Source organism: Sorex fumeus, unplaced genomic scaffold (assembly GCF_029834395.1).
Source record: "Sorex fumeus unplaced genomic scaffold, SorFum_2.1 ptg000081l, whole genome shotgun sequence".
Lineage (NCBI taxonomy): Eukaryota > Metazoa > Chordata > Mammalia > Eulipotyphla > Soricidae > Sorex > Sorex fumeus.
Window position 1 is genome coordinate 17,482,137 of NW_026606138.1, and position 16,688 is coordinate 17,498,824.

The 16,688-nt window shown below is 45.9% G+C and overlaps 1 long non-coding RNA gene across 1 annotated transcript in view; it reads left to right on the forward strand.

Moving 5' to 3' along the window:
- The first annotated feature begins 851 nt into the window (after nucleotides 1–851).
- The window catches only part of LOC130038849 (uncharacterized), a 54,062-nt gene continuing 38,225 nt past the window's right edge, over nucleotides 852–16,688 (forward strand). The window contains exon 1 of the long non-coding RNA XR_008794802.1: nucleotides 852–1,073. This is a non-coding gene — a long non-coding RNA (uncharacterized LOC130038849). The remainder of the gene's footprint in view (nucleotides 1,074–16,688) is intronic.

Sequence of the window (16,688 nt, forward strand, 5' to 3'; positions counted from 1 at the left end):
TCCCGCCCCTCCTAGGCGTCCTCACGCCCCCCGCACCCGTCCCTACCCGGAGCCCGACCCGGCCACGGGCCTACCGATCCTAAGGTGCTTCTGCTCTCACCGTTGCCCCGGACTGAAGACGACGAGGTTTTGGGGCATAGACGCGGGGACCACGGGAGCGGGAAGGGCGGGGCCGACCGGGAGCCGGAGGCCGCGTGGGAAGCAGGGCGCATGCGTCACCCTACGGCCTGTCGCGAGCCCGGACTCGGACCCGGCCGGCCGGTGGGCGTGGCCAGCGCGGGTCCGCCTCACCTCTCCTTAAAGCCCCAGCGTGACCTGGAGGAGTAGCCTAGTGACCCCGGGCTCTTCTGCAAGCGGCCAGGTTTTCCCTTTTCCTGGTGACTTAAGAATTCAGGGGCTAGAGTGATAGCACAGCGGGTAGGGCATTTGCCTTGCACGCGGCTGACCCGGGTTCAATTCCCAGCATCCCATATGGTTCCTCGAGTACTGCCCGGGTAATTCCTGAGTGCGTGAGCCAGGGGGTAACCCCTGTGCATCACTGGGTGTGACCCAAAAAGCAGGGAAAAAAAAATTCAGCCAACACCCAGGCCCTTAATCTCTGTTGTTGCCCCCAAGGGTAGTCAACTTTTGTTCAACGCATTTTTCTCACTGTTTCTCTGCGTTCAAGACCTTCTGTGTTTGCAAAGAGACGGCTTGCAAGTGGCATGAAATGAATGTTCTCATCACACAAAAGTCTGGCCGTGGTGACAGGACTCCTGAACAGCAGACAGGCTTGCTAAGGTACCCCTTATCCCCAAGTCTTGAGCAGGGGGAGTGCTAAAAGTGGAACTAATGAGCAGTGCAGCTAGGTGACGTCTACCTAGAACTCCCAACAGTGGCTGGGAGAGAGCTCAGTGGGCAGGAAATCCATGCTTGCTTTGCTCACAGGAGATCCAGTTTGAGCCCCAGCACCTCATGGTTCCCCCTGAGTATGGGCAGCAGTCACCAGGAATGCAGACCAGGGAGTAGCCCCTGAGCACTATTGGATCTGGCCCTAGCATAAGGAAAATGGCAAAAGAATGCATTGCGTCCAGGTAGGTGAACTCAGGATTGCTCTGGGAGGTGAGGGAGGGCGGAAATTACTGCTCCAGGGGCTGGCCTGTGTGTCCATTTGGCTGTTCATTTGCATCTATTATCAGGTCCTCTTTTTTTTTTTTTTTTTTTGCTTTTGGGCCTCACCTATTGGGCTGGAGCGATAGCACAGTGGTAGGGCGTTTGCCTTGCAAGCAGCCAACATGGCCGACCCGAGTTCGATTCCTCCGCCCCTCTCGGAGAGCCCGGCAAGCTACCGAGAGTATCTTGCCCACACGGCAGAGCCTGGCAAGCTCCCCGTGATGTATTCGATATGCCAAACACAGTAACAACAAAGTCTCCAATGGAGACGTTACTGGGCCCTGTCGAGCAAATCGATGATCAACGGGAGGGCCTTTGGGCCACACCTATTGGTGCTCAGAGCTTATTCCTGGCTTTGTACTCAGGGATCACGCCTGGTGGGGCTTGAGACTCCATACAGGGTGCTGGGTATTGAACCCGGGTCTGCTGGTCAAGAGCCCTGCCCACTATACTAACTCTCTGGCCTCTCGTATCCTTTAATAAACTGGTAACATAAATCTGCCCTTTTCTGGGAACCACCATAGCAGATTATCATACCAAAGGGGGTGAAGGGTTAGGGGAATCTCTGACTTGTTCCCAGATCCTGGAAGAAGCTGTGGGTAACCAGAAGACAGTGGTGACACATGAGAGCAATGGGGGAATGGAAGAACAGGAGCCCACAGGCTGGTTGGTAGTCAGAGACCATTTATCTTCCTCTCTTTTTCTTCTCTCTTACAGTGTTATATAGAAATCATATAGGGTGGGGTACACATAGGTAGGGTTGAACATTATCATAACAATAAATAGATGTAAAGCCTCTCCTTCAGAGGAAGTTCTTCTAAGAGATTAACTCAGGGACAAAATCTTATCTGGGGGTTCAGCACTCTGAATTGCTGGGAGATCCTTTCAAGGGTGGGATTCCATCTTAGTAAAAGGCATTGCTTTCTTCTTTCCTCAGCTAGTAATTCATTTAAACAATCATAAAATTTACTTCTTACTAATATTTCTGTCATTTTGTATGAACACAGTAAGAGATTAAGCTTAAAAGATGGCTCTTCCTGGGCACATATCACTATGTATCCCAGACTACAGTCCTTAGGCCAGGTTAGTTTTTCTAACCCCAGCAGGGCCCTTATTCAGTTACTTCTTTTTGGGTCATGACAGAGTTTATCTATGACTCTGCTCTTAAATTATTATATTTCCATATGGTGCTTAGCCTGTCCCGTTTTGATGCCAAGGTAGCTTGCGGCTTGCCCAGGGTCCATCCAAGTCCTCGCTGGTAACTTCTTTGGGAGTGTTAGGAAGTAAGGGCAACTGAGGCTTAAGTCAAGTAAATATAATGGATGCCCAGGAGTAAATATTATTCGGAATCAGTTGACTCCCATGTTACAAAAACAGCATCAACTATCTTCCTATACAAAAAGGGCATTGTTAAGCCATGCAAAGGACATAAAGGAAAGAGAAAAGCAATATAGGATTATTAGTGTCTGATGGAATTGGGTGTGCTTCAGGAGCACTTTGGTGGGGGTCCTAAGGGAGGAGTAAGGGCAAACCAATGTTATCCAGCAGTTCCTGAGTGCAGAGCCATGGGGAACCTCAAGTACCACTGGGTGTGCCTCTTCCCCCACCCCCAAAAGAAAATTTCTGATTATTTTTACATGCTTGTTATAAGTCAGTACAACATTCTAGGGGAAAATTTTTTAAAGAAAATGTATTATCTCCTTCTTTTAGTCACACTGCTTAGAGGGGATCATCTTTTGAATTTCGTGGGTGTCTGAAGCCAGAGAGTATTGTGATGGGAAGGGTGATTGCCTTGCATGTATCCAACTCAGGTTCAATCCCCTGAGCCCTGCCAGGAACGATCCCTGAGCACTACTGAGTATGGCCCACACCTAAACACAACCCCACCCCCGCCAAAAAAAAAATTAAATTAATTTAGTGCATATCCTTTCAGATATTTTCTCTCCACACACACATGTCTAATAGTACAAATTTCACAATTCAAACACAGGAGTACTTAAATTGAACCTTAATTTCTGTAATTGAAATTTACTTTCAATTTTCTATTTTATTTTCTTTCTATTTTAGGTTTTACTCCCTCTTATGGCAAAAAAAAAAACAAAACAACTAAATCTAGTTTATTCAAGGTGGATTCACTTAATTAAATACTTGATCAGTTTAAGCTTAATTTCAGTTAGTTTACTAATGCCTCTTCTTGCTTTCACCTTTACATAATTACCAGTTTTTAAAAATAGTAAACCATAAATAAGCAAAATGCTAAAATAAAAAAAATCTGTAAACCCAGCAGCCAAAAATAAACCTTCCAGATTTGTTCTGTTTATATACATGCATATTTGCAACCATATTATAGCTATTGCTTAATATAGTCCGAACATTCTTCCATGTAAAAAAAAATCCTTAGAACATTTTTCATGATCACATGGCATCCCATTATAGACATGTACCATAATTATGACCCCAGTATAGATTTGAGATTTGTTGCCAACTTCCACTTTTGTGCAAGTTGAATCCTTGCAGTTAAATCCTCAGTTTTCAAAATAGTGTCAAAGGTCCCAAAATCTTTGTCATTGCTGATGACTTTTGCTATCTACTGTGGAAAGGGGAGAAGCCCTGCCTTGGTTTTTTATTTTTGTTTTGGGCCCACACCCAGTGGTGCTCAGGGATCTCCCCTGACTCTGCACTCAGGAATCACTCCTGGCAGGGATCTAGGCACCCTATGGGACGCCAGGCATTGAACCTGGGTCAGCCGTGTGCCAGGCAAGCACCCTTTCCACTGGACTATGGCTCCAGCCCTGAGTCAGGTAATAGGAGGGGAGTTTTCTTCACATTCTCCTACTATGTCTTATCATTCTTTGTCATCTTTGATAATCTAGTAGAACAGTTGTTTTGCACTGTTGTAGCTCATGAACTAGGAGTAAAGTCAAACGTTCTTTGGGTGGGGGAGGGGTCATACCCAGTAATGTTCAGGGATTACTGCTGGCTCTGCACTCAGGAATTACTCATGGCAGTGCTCAGAGGACCATATAGGATGCCAGGAATTGAACCCAGGTTGGCTGCGAGCAAAGGCAAGCACCCTCCCCACTGTAATATTGCTCTGACCCCAAACCTTCGTTGGTTGGTTGGTTTGTTGGGGGGTGGGGGGTGTTACTGCTGGTGCTTGGGAACCCAGCAGTTCAGGGATTGAACCAGGTCTCCTGGATGTATGCCTGAGCTCTCTTCCCCAGTCTCACTTTTTCATACCTCATTTTTGTGGATCTCCTATTTACATCTTTGACCCATTTGAACTCAATTTCTTTTCACTTACAAGAACTCTTTGAAGAGTACAATATGAAATTATGTTACCTATATTGCATATACTTTTCCATTTTGGTACTTTAAAATCTGTATGCTTTTGGAGCCAGAGCAAGATAACAGTTGGTAAAACATTTGCCTTACATGCAGCCGTCCCAGGTTTGATTCCCTAGTACCATATGTGGTCCCAGAGTAACACCAGGAGCAATCCCTGAGTGCAGAGCCAGGAGGAACCCGTGAGTATTGCCAGCCCCAAAAAACAATCACCAAAAAATCCACCAATAGGGGCTGGAGCAATAGCACAGTGGATAGGGTGTTTGCCTTGCATGTGGCCAACCCAGGTTTGATTCCCAGCATCCCATAGGGTCCCCTGAGCACCTCCAGGAGTAATTCCTGAGTGCAGAGCCAGGAGTAACCCCTGTGCATTGCTGGTATGACCCAAAAGGCAACAAGAAAAAAAAACCTTCCAATAAATTCTAAGGTTTTGGGGGTTTTTTTTTGTTTTTTTTTTTAATGGGGGGTAGGGTGTATACCTGGCTGTGATCAGACTTACTTCTGGCTCTGCACTCAAATTCTTCAGAGATCTCTAGATTTGAGTATTTTGGGGAGAAAACACCTGGCAGTTCAGGGATCACTCCTAGCAATGCTCAGGAACCATTTGTGAACCCAGGTTGGGTATGTTCAAGGAAATGGCCCTGCCTGCTATACTACCTTTCTGGCCTAAGATGCACCCTGCAGTACTTAGGAGCTACTCCCAGCTCATCCATCAGGACTCATTGCAGCAGTGCTCAAGAAACCATACCTTCATGTGTCAGGAACTGAACCCTGGGCTCCTTCATGCAAATCATGCAACTGATCTGCTTGCACACACACACACACACACACACACACACACACACACACACACACACTTATTTAGGGCCATACCTGGAGGAACTCAGGGCTTACTCCTAGTGATGTAGGTGGGCCTCATGGGTGTCATATGAAACTGGGAGGAGAAAGACGGTCACGTTCTCCTGCCTCTGCCACACAGGACCCAAGGTTACTGGGTTCTTGTTTCCCCTCTCAGAAAAGAATTTTAGGAGTAGACAAGCAGTTAAGTAAAACAGATTTTATTTCGAGGTTTTGAAGGGAAGGAGGAAGAGAAAGTGGGAGAGAGTGGAGAGTAGGGCTGGACCGATAGCACAGCGAGTAGGGTGTTTGCCTTGCACGCGGCCGACCCAGGTTCGATTCCCAGCATCCTGTATCGTCCCCTGAATACCGCCAGGAGTGATTCCTGAGTTCAGAGCCAGGAGTAACCCCTGAGCGTCGCCAGGTGTGATCCAAAAATAAGCAAAAATATAAAAAAGTAAAAAGAACCTGGGCTTCTCCAAGGGCAGAGAGAGCCCCCACACACATCCCAGCATTAGACATGAAAGTACACATCTCAGGAGGGGAGATGCAGGCAACACATGTGCTCGGGCGCTGTATGGACTCAGCCAACTGAACACAAGCAGCAAGCACATGGGCTCCAACAGCGTATGTTTACCCTTCCTTTGTTCAAGGTAGTTTTCATAGAAATTTTCCAACCTGCCCCCACATGGGGCTTCTATCTTGGTAAAAGTCCACTGCTAAGGAGGTTGCCAAGGGGTGTAGGGTTGGGAGTGCTGATGATCTTTGAAATTCCTTTCCTGGCCTTTTGTTTCTGCTGGAGTTTCTCTGGGTCTTTTGTTGACTTGATGAAAGTCTTATCCGGCCTTAGTTCCTGTTTTCTGCAAGCTTGGCTTTTGCAAATTCAGGGCTATTACTTCCCAGGAAATTTAGTACCATAGCCTTGGGAGGGGGCCTTCCCTATCTGCCTGCCTGCCTGCCTTCCTGCCTACATCATGTTGGTGTCTGGGGACCATATGTGATACCAGAGATCAATCCAAAGTCAGCTGCATGAAGCTAAGTACAAGGTAAGTACCCTACCCCTATACATGTGCTCCAGCCCATATACTCATTTTTATTTTATTAGGTTTTGGGACCATACCTGGCAGTGCTCAGGGCCACCTCCTGACTTTGCACTCAGGAGTCACTCCTGGTGGTGCTTGGGATGCTGGGGATCAAGCCCAGGTCAGCTGTGTGCAGGACCAACACTCTACCTACTGTATAAATGACTCCGACCCCTATACACAATCTTTAAGTTTATCAATCAATGGACATTCAGGTTGAGGAAGTGAAAGCAGATTTAGTCATACCTGCTGAACACCATAAGAAGCAACTTCGAAGTACCACCAGGTGTAACCCCCAAAAAGTTGGCTGTTAGAGTTGTTTCCATCCTTTAACTGGTTTTGTCAATGTGCAGTAAGAAACTGGGAACAGTTTGCATGGAAAAGTCTAGACAGTTCCAAGATTAAAGACATATTTGGGGGTATCCTGGGCTGTGGTAGTGGAGTTGAGTAGGACAGTAGATATGGCCCAGTGCCATCCTACATTTTTTGGAAAATATTTCAGTGATTTGTGGTGCCAGGGTGTTTGGGCCACACGCAGTAGTGCTCAGGGCTTACTCTTGGCTTTGCACTCAAGATTTATTCCTGGCAGGCTTGGGGGACCCAATGGAGTCCTGAGGATCAAATCCAGGTCGACCACATGCAAAGCCAGTACCTAACCCATCGTAGTGTCACTCTGGTCCCCTTTATGAACTTCCTTAAGAGAGGGCCAGTGAGAGCACAGTGGGTAGGGCATTTGGCTTGCATACAGCTGACCTAGTTTTGATCTACAGCACCTAGGGTCCTCATGCACCATTAGAAGTGATCCCTGAGTACAGAACTAGGAGTAAGCCCTGAGTACTACCAGATGTGCCCCCCTCCCCCCCAAAAAAAGACTACCTTGTTTACCTTTCAGTACTCCTATTCTTCTGTGTTTATTCTATTTGAAAAGTGTTTCCCTGCAGCCCCAGATCCTGGCCACCTTGATTTATGTGAACTGGGGAGATTGGTTTCCTCTTACCTGATCAGGAGCCCTTCCTTTAAGTATTCATGAGATCCAGGTAAACCAGGGATATGACAGCCCTCTGACCCCTTTCCAGTTTTAAAACTGGAAGGAGCTCTGTAAATATCTCTGGCATGTGGACACTCATAACAGTCGGAAGTGCCATGGTGCGGGCCAGAGCTATAACATGGTAGGGAAAGAGCTTGCTTGCACACTCGGGTTCGATCCCCAGCACTTTAGAGTCCCCAAAGCCCTAAGCACTGCCAGGTGTGGCCCCAAAATGAAAAGAGGAAGAAGAAGGGCTAGGGAATACAAGCTTTCAGGCTTGTATTCAGAGGAAACAGAAACAGCCCCCTACACCCTTCCCTGAGGCAGCTGCCACCCACATTCTCACCTGGCATCTTCAGAACTTTTAAAGTGTGATTCTGCTGCCCAGAATGCCTGCCTGTTTCTAAACACCTTTCTTTAACAATACTATAAATTCTGACTGTTGCTGGGTGGGTTGATTGGCTTTTTTTTCTTTTTCTTAAGCCTGAGTTTGCATTTAGATGAGTAACCCCATAAGTGAGTTTTATGTTGAGGGTTTTTTGTTGTTGTTGTTGTTTGTTCATTTTGGGACCACAGCTAACATTTCTCGGGGCTTACTCCTGGCTCTGTGCTCAAGGATTACTCCTGGCAGTGCTCAGGGGACTCAGGTGCTGGGGATCATGCCCTGCTCACTGGAGTTCTGTCCAGTTCCTCTGGTCAATATTTTCTTGGACCACTGGGTGACAAGTGGCCAGTTTCAGAGTGAATATTTGAGACCTTGGAGCCTGCTGCCAGGAAGCTGAGGTTTTTTCCTCAGTACAGGGTCCCACTTTGTTTTGAGGGGTTAAGGTGGGTAGTATAGTCTGAAATAGAGCTGTCTTTTGCCCTCAGGTCACTGGAGAAAGGAAATATTCTTTTAAAAGAACAAAGGTTGGGTCTGAAAGATAGTATAGCCTGTTTGGTACTTGCCTTGGTATGATCCTTAGCACCACATAGCCCCAGCCCTGCCCTGAGTGATCCCCAAAGAAGTGCCAGCAGTAAGCCCTGAGAACCTCTGGGTGTGGCTCAAAAACAAAAACAAAAAACAAAGGAAATTTACAAGTGGAAACTGAAGACAGTTCTGGACAGAGCCACAGTCCATCATGAGTAGGGGATCTGCTTTGACTGACCTGGCTGCATCCCATATGGTCCCCCCATGTCCCCCAGTCCTTTTGGAGTGATCTATGAGCACAGAGCCAGAAGTAAGCCCTGAACACAGTGGGTATGACAGCCCCCCATCCCCGCCCTGCTGAAAAACCTGGAGACAATTCAGAAGTGTTTGTACAAAGCTTTGGAATAATAAGTCTTTTACCAGCAAGTTCTTTTCATCTCCTTGTTGACTTTGCTGGTAGAGTGAGGGACCACACCTCAGTGCTTGCCCACTTGGCCCAGTGCTCACATCCACAATGGCCAGAGGTCACACCTCCCACCCAGGCACTAGCACCTGTTCTTTCCTGTTGCAGTACTTCCTGGGTCTCAGGCCCCCTTGTTACAGTGCTGACACGTACCTTATGTTGCTTCTGATGCAGGAGCAGTGATCGCGGATCTGTGTGTTCATCCATGGTTCCCAGGTTCTTTGGTAGTTTGAAGAATGAAAATTAATCAAAAGATGCTCAGACTCAGAAAATAACAAAGTTCACTGGAGAGTTGAAGAGAAACAAACTTCCCCTGCTAGGGAGGAACTTAAGTTTGGCTCTTTTTTTTTTTTTTTTATTGTTCTTGCTGTGTTTTTTGTTTTTGTTTTTTTTTTTTTAATTTTTAAATTTTTTAATTTTCTTTTGTTTTTTGGGTCACATACTTTGGGTAGTACTTAGGGGTTACTCCACTGTGCTGTCAGTAATCATTCCTGCCGGTGCTTGGGGGTACCCTATGGGATTCCAGGAATCAAATCCATATCTGCCACATGCAAGGCAGATGCCTTACCTGCTGTACTGTCACTTCAGCCTCTTGAAAAGTTGTTTTTTTTGGTTTTTTGGGTTTTTTTTTAATGACAAAATACTATTGCTCCAGCCCCAGTACCCAGAATTTAAAAAAAAAAAAGTTTTATTAATGACAGAAGACATGATAATTAACACAGAAAGATTCAAATACAGGAATGCAGGGCTGAAGCAATAATACAGGGGTACAGCAGTAGGATGCTTGCCATGCAATGGCTGACCCAAATGTGATACTTGGCACCCCATGTAAGTCCTCTGAGCCTCTCCAGGAGTGATTCCTGAGTCAAGAGTCAAGAGTAAGCACTGAGCACTGCCAGGTGTGTTCATAAAACAGAACATCGTAGTACAAAGTAAAAGTTAATATATTTTAGATACCAGAGTTGAAAACTTATTTATATAAAGAATAGGCATATGTATTAAATAATTTGAATTTCCTCATTTACATAGGTTAAGATTATATAACAGTCAATCACCACAAGTTCACTTATTGATTTATTGCCTGTTAATTTCATTTGCCGTTCATTTTAGTTTTTTTGAAGCAAACAATATGAAACAACATTTTTTATGTGCCTGTGAAGGGAGCAGACTGAGGGTTGTGAGGGAACCTGGGAACATTGGTTGACGGAGGAGAGCACTGGTGGTGGGATTGGTGTTAGAGCATTGTCATTCTGAAGTAACTCAATGATGAACAACTTTGTAAATCATGGTGTCTTCATAAAAATAAATTTAAAGAAGCAATTTTTTAAAATATGGGTAGAAAGAAAAATGTGGAATTTGGAACCTAACCAATTTTTAAAAAAAAAAAAATTTTAAGTGAAGAAATGTGATCTACTGAGTGAGGCTGATCTTTGGGTGAAAATCTTGAGTGAAATTTAGAGGTTCCAGTAAACCAACTCCCCAGGGGAAAGCTCAAGCCAAGAAAATGTTAGTCCTTTGGTTGCAATGTGTACAAATCTTCAGCAAGAGGGCCAAGTTTTTTGGTGGGGATGGAAAAACAGGACAGGCATTCCAAGAATGATGCATTGTTTTTTCGTTATGAAAAGTAAGAAAGGGTCCAAGTAATAGCTCACTGGTTAATGTAGGCATGAAGCTGCCTGTTGAGATCACGATCCTTCTGTGCTCGTGTATGTATGTATGTATGTATGTATGTACGTACATATGTATGTATGTATGTATGTACATATGTATGTCAGAAGCATACCTGGTGGTGCTGAGGACTTTCTCCTGGCTCTGCACTCAGGAATCACTCCTGGCATTGCTCAGGGGACTATATTCCATGCCGGGGATTGAATCCGAGTCATCCACATGCAAGGCAAATACCTTACCCACTATACTCTCTCTCTCTAGCCCCTCATTTGCTCTTGTAAGCAAATGTATCATAACAACAAAGGGAAGGACAGAAGGAAAACAAAGTAAGAAAGTATCTGCAGTGAGTGAAGTCCTACGGAACCCAGGTAATGTGGACTCTAGGCTCAACGGGACCAGGAGCAAGAGATCCTCTGCCTGCTTCCCCCAGTCTCCAGTAACCCAGGGATCACGCCCATAAGCCACCTCCTGCCAGTGCCAGATAATCTCGTCTCATCATCGGCCACCACCAGGTCTCTCACAGAAGGGAGCATAACACAAGGTTCCCATAATCATGCCATCAGACTCTGCGCCAGGCTGTTTCACATGGAGTGCCCCAGAGGGGGGCAGGTGAGAGCCCTCCCCGCCCCAAGGGACCCAGCTCTGGCAGCCAGAAATCTCCACAACCCAACCACCACCACGCTCAAGGCCGCCCACACACTGAGGCCAAGCCTCACATAGGAGTGAACATATTCCTGGACACATCATAAAACACTCCCTGCCCATTCTCCATAATTACCACACCACATTTGATGGGGTTCAGATAGTAGGCAACAAATCATAGAGGGAAATATATATATATATATATATATGCATATATACATATTTTCAGATATATATACCAAAGCTCACATCACCCAAACTTTAACAACATGTTTAATGATATCCTATAGAATGTCTTAATGGCTTCTGCCAAAATAGAACAATCTTCACACTGTTTCCTATATGAACACTTTTTTTGTAAGTATATTCAGCAATTGTTCATAACAGACAATATGAAATATATTATTTTGGTTGCATTTTGAGACAGGAATTGGTGCTTGGGATAGAAACACTGAATTTGGTGGTGGTAAGGTGTAATGATGGTGGGATGGGTGTTTGAATATTAAATGTAATCAAATATTGTGAACTAACTTATAAAATAAATATTTTAAATAAAATATTGAAAAAAAATAGTAAGTACCTGCAAAATAAGTATGAGTAATAGAGTGCTGTGGTTGACTCCATATGTCTTGGGTTAAATGCTCCACCGCTGGCTGAAGGCTATGACAGTTCGGGAGCACAGGACTTCGGCAAAACTTAGGTTCAGTCCCCAGTCCTGTCACAAACAGCAAAATATCATTGAAAAAAATTTGGGGGGCTGGAGAGGTAGCAAAGCAGGTAGGGCGTTTGCCTTACACGTGATCGACCCAGGTTCAATTCCCAGCATCCCATGTGGTCCCCTGAGCACCGCCAGGAGTGACTCCTGAGTGCAGAGCCAGGAGTAACCCCTCTGCATCGCCAGGTGTGACCCAAAAAGCAAAAAAACAAATTTTGTTTTTTGCTCAGGTGGTAGAGACAGCATATCAAGGAGGGCGCTGAGTTTGCATGTGACTGATCTGAGCTTGATCTCTTGTATCTCATATGGTTCCCTGAGCCCTCCAGGAGTGTTTTCAGAGTGTTGAGCCAAAAGTTAGTCCTGAGTACTGCTGGGTGCAGCCCAAAAACAGAGAGAGAGAGTGGGGTCAAGGGGCTCACAGCCTCAGAGATGGCCCCGACTGTTCCCTTGTACAGTATTGCTTAGAGCCAGTAATAACCAGAAGGAGAGCAGCAACATTGTTTGGTCAAATGCCCAACTATCTTAGTCTAGCCAAGTTAGGCTTTTACATATCTGAGGGAAAAGCATCTTTATTGATTGATTGACTGAATCACCGTGAGAAACATAGTTACAAATCTGTTCATGGTTGGGTTTCAGTCATACGGTGTTCCAACACCCATCTCTCCACCAGTGCACATTTCCCACTACCAATATCCCCAATTTCCCTCCTGCCAGCCCCAGCCCTCACTTTTCTCTCTCTCTCTCTCTCTCTCTCTCTCTTTCTCTCTCTTTCGCTCTCTTTTCTTTTGAGGCACTATGGTTTGCATTACAAGTACTGAAAGGGAACAAACGTCTTTGGAATGTACTTTCTTAAGGGGAGATTCTTCCTAAGGAAGGAGCAGAAATGGACCCCTGCTGGGCATTCTGAGTTTGGGTTGTGTTTTGGGCCATGCCTGGAGATGCTCAGAGATTTACTCCTGGCTCTGCACTCAGGAATTACTTCTGACAGTGCTCAAGACCTGATGGGATGTCAGCGATCGAACACAGGTCAGCTGCATGTAAGGCAAATGCTTCATCCGCTGTATTATTATTCCAGTCCAAAGTGTACTGAGTTTAAAAGTCCCATAAAGGCTGGAGCAATAGGACAGTGGGGAGGGTTCTTGCCTTGCACGAAGTTGACTTGGGTTTGATCCCCAGCAACTCATAGGATCTCCCAAGTACTGCCAGGAGTGATTCCTGAGTGCAAAGCCTAGAGTAACCCTGAGCATCACCCGATGTGACCCAAAAAGCCAAAAATTAAAAAAGGTCCCTTTGGGGGCTGGGGCGATAGCACAGGGGGTAGGGAGTTTCCCTTGCACGCGGCCGACCCGGGTTCTTTTCATTTTGAGGCCACACCTGGCAGTGCTTAGGGCATTGCCAGGTGTGACCCAAAAAGCAAATAAATAAATAATTAAAAAGGTCCCATAAGCTGCCCGTTCTTCCATTTTCTACCTGTTGATTTTTTGTTTTGGGGCCACACCTGGTGATGATCAAGGCTTACTCCTGGTTATTTGCTCAGGGATCACTCCTCGTAGTACCAAGGGACCCTATGGGATGCCAGGGATCGAACCCAGGTCAGCTGTGTGCAAGGCAAGTGCCCTACCCACTCTACTATCACTGTGGCCCTTATCTGTTGATTTTAACCTGGAGCCCCCATCATCTGGCCCTTAGTATTTTTTTCCTGTATTTCTGTTCCATCTTCCCATAGGATTCTTGAAGACCAGAATTTGGGTCCAGTGATCATAACAGGGTTAGCCATACATAGGGGGTGTAGACAAAAATTCAAGTTTAATCCCTTCTGCAGCTATTTGCATAGGTCTGGGTAAGTATTATCAAAGCAGAGAAGACATGCAGTTCATCGAAAGGCCGCGGTCTGTCAGGTTCGCTGATGCAGCTTGGCTTCAGGCAATGAGCCATGCTGCTTCAGTTGGCCTCACGCTCTGAACTCAGGATCACTGGGAACAGGTCCTTCTCCTGGAGGTGGCAGCTGTGCCCCCATGCAAGCAGAAACACAGAGCTCAGAACAGACACACTGTTGCTTCCACCCACAACCACAGCACACTGGGAATGTTCTCTCCACCTCAGTGAACCTGGCAAGGGCAGGGAGGAAAGAGAATTTGCAGGCAGGAGCTGCCATCAATCTCGGCCTCCTCAGCCACTTAGTGTGTCCTTGTCATTGAGTTCAAGCCACTCGGAAGCAAGAGGAAGCAATGTGCAGAAGTTCTTCAACTTTGCTCTGGTAAGGGCTGAGCATGCCCTAACTTGCCCTGGTCCATAAACTGGGGGACCTGGTAGGAGGACTATTGGCTGTTGTCAGCTATTTGGGCCTATTATGCATCTCACTGACACTGCTCCTTAGATTGCATCTCTGCTAAAACTTTTCATTTGACTTCACTCTGTGATGCACAGAGGCTATTCCCCATTCAGAGCTCAAGGGGTCACGACTAGCTGTGCTCTGGGGACCCTGTTGTGTCTACGATTGAACCCAGGATTCCTCCATGCAAAGCATGTACCCTAGTTCTTTGAATCTTGGTATGTTCAGAAGTCAATAATAAGTATACCACTCGTTCATTTATTTTGTTTGGGACCACACCCAGCTAAATTCCTGAGAGCCTGTTAAACTACTTTTCTTAATCCAAAGTGCCACAAAGCAAACACCTCTGATCACACATTCTTTGGGGCCAGCCAAGCAGAACTTTAACTACTAACCTGACCCCAACCTAGACCATAAGGGACTTCCTAGTCCTGGCTTTTAAGCAGTATGAAGCTAAAACTCAGGCAGACCACTTTCCTGTGGTCATCATCATGAGCACCTTGGCTGTGATAGGCTGCCTGCAGTTATCACCATAAGACGGGAGTCACTGGCTGGAAGACGTGCCATAGCTAAGACCAGCCAGGCATGCAGAGAGCAGTGAGCCATACCCACAGCCCTGCAGCTGAGAGCACATGGGGGTCCTGGCAACAGACGGGAATGGCAAAACTTCTCAAATTCCATGCCCAGATCTTAACATCCTTCATTCAGCTCTTGTATTTGATTTTTTGTTTGTTTGGGGGCTGCACCCAGCAATGCAGGTTACTTGTGGCTCTGCACTCATATTACTCCTAGTGATGCTCTGGGGACCATATGGGATGCTAGGGATCAAACCCAGGAAACTGCATGCGAGGCAAGTGCCCTACCTGGTGTACTCGCTCTGGCCCCAGGGCAAGGGTTTTAAAGAAGTGAGTTCACATGTGGGGGTGAACATGTATAAGGAATTGTGCATGAGGAAGACATTAAATTTGTGTCTGTACAGAAAGACCACATGCTTGCTCACACATCATTAGCATCTAATTATCCAGCCAGGGGAAATGTAACTTAATGTGCATTTTGGGCTTAGAGGACACAAATGAAATAGGGTCAGGGGTTGAAGATGTGGAGTTCCCACAAGTGGCTTATGTGAGGCAGAAAGGAGAAAAACAGTCACTTTCTCCTGATCCACCTCTGCCACCCCAGGACCGACTGGGAAAGTTAGGATTGATAAAGTCTGCATTGAGCCCTGCACAAAATCAATCCTCGGCCTTACCCAGGGCTTCAGGGTCCTTGTCTTTTCTCTTCGAAAGGAATTTCAGGAGTGAGAAGTGAAGTGAAACATTTTGGTAAAGGCTTTTAGGAAGGGAAAGGAGGGGAGAGAGAAAGTAATGCAAAGTAATGCAACTTTGGGATTCCTAGCAACCCCAAAGTAGGGTTCTGATGAAGGAACTTGAATAGACCCAGGGCAAGTTGTGAGCTACCCTGGTATCAAAAAGGGACAGGCCTACCTAGTGCCATAAAACATAAATTTAGAGCACGGTCATGGACAAATTGTCATGACCCAAAGAGAAATGACTGGACAAGGACTCTGCAGGGATTAGGAAGGACTAATCTGGCCTGAGGACTGTAGTATGGGATCTATAGCAAGATGTCCTCAGGAGAGCCACCCTATAAATTTATAATCTCTTACTATGTCCCGAGAGTATCTCGCCCACACAGCAGAGCCTGGCAAGCCACCCATGATGTATTCGATATGCCAAAAACAGTAACAACAAAATCTCCAATGGAGACGTTACTGGGCCCGCTCAAGCAAATTGATGAACAACGGGAGGGCCTTTACCTTTACCTTTACCTTTACTATGTCCATGAGAGACCCATTGTAGACCCATCGATCAAGAATCAGGGACGCTGTCTTGTTTGCCAAGGTGTCAAAAATCAGATGGGCTGGTCACGTAATGATATTTAAAGACGACCGCTGGACTAGAGCTGTTACCGACTGGATTCCACAGATGTCAAAAGACCGTGTGGCCGCCCACCTACCAGATGGTCAGACTTCTTCATCAAGATCATGAACGATCGGTTTGAGGCTCTTCATGTTCCCAGAGCGAACAGATGCCATTGGGCTACACTAGCACGCGACAGGGACAAATGGAGATGTTACTGGCGCCCGCTCGAGCAACTCGATGACTAAAGGGAAGTTAAGTGATCAAGTGACTATGTCCATACAAAATGACTAGAAAGATTGTAAGAAGTAGTAAATTTAAGGTGATTGTTTAAATAGATTTGAACTAGGAAAGGAGAACTATGCCCTTAGATGAAATTCTGCCCTTGAGCTTGATCATAGAGATGAGATCTTTGTCTTAAAAGAAACTTTCCCCTCCTCCCCAAGGAAGTGCTTTCATATGTTGATTGTGCTATCTCACCTATGTGTAACTGCTACCCCCAATTCTTGGGGATTGTTCTCTATAATTAAGGATGTGAGGGTGGGCACAGGGAGCAATGAAACTGGAAGGAGGCAGAGGAAGACTAGATTAGAATA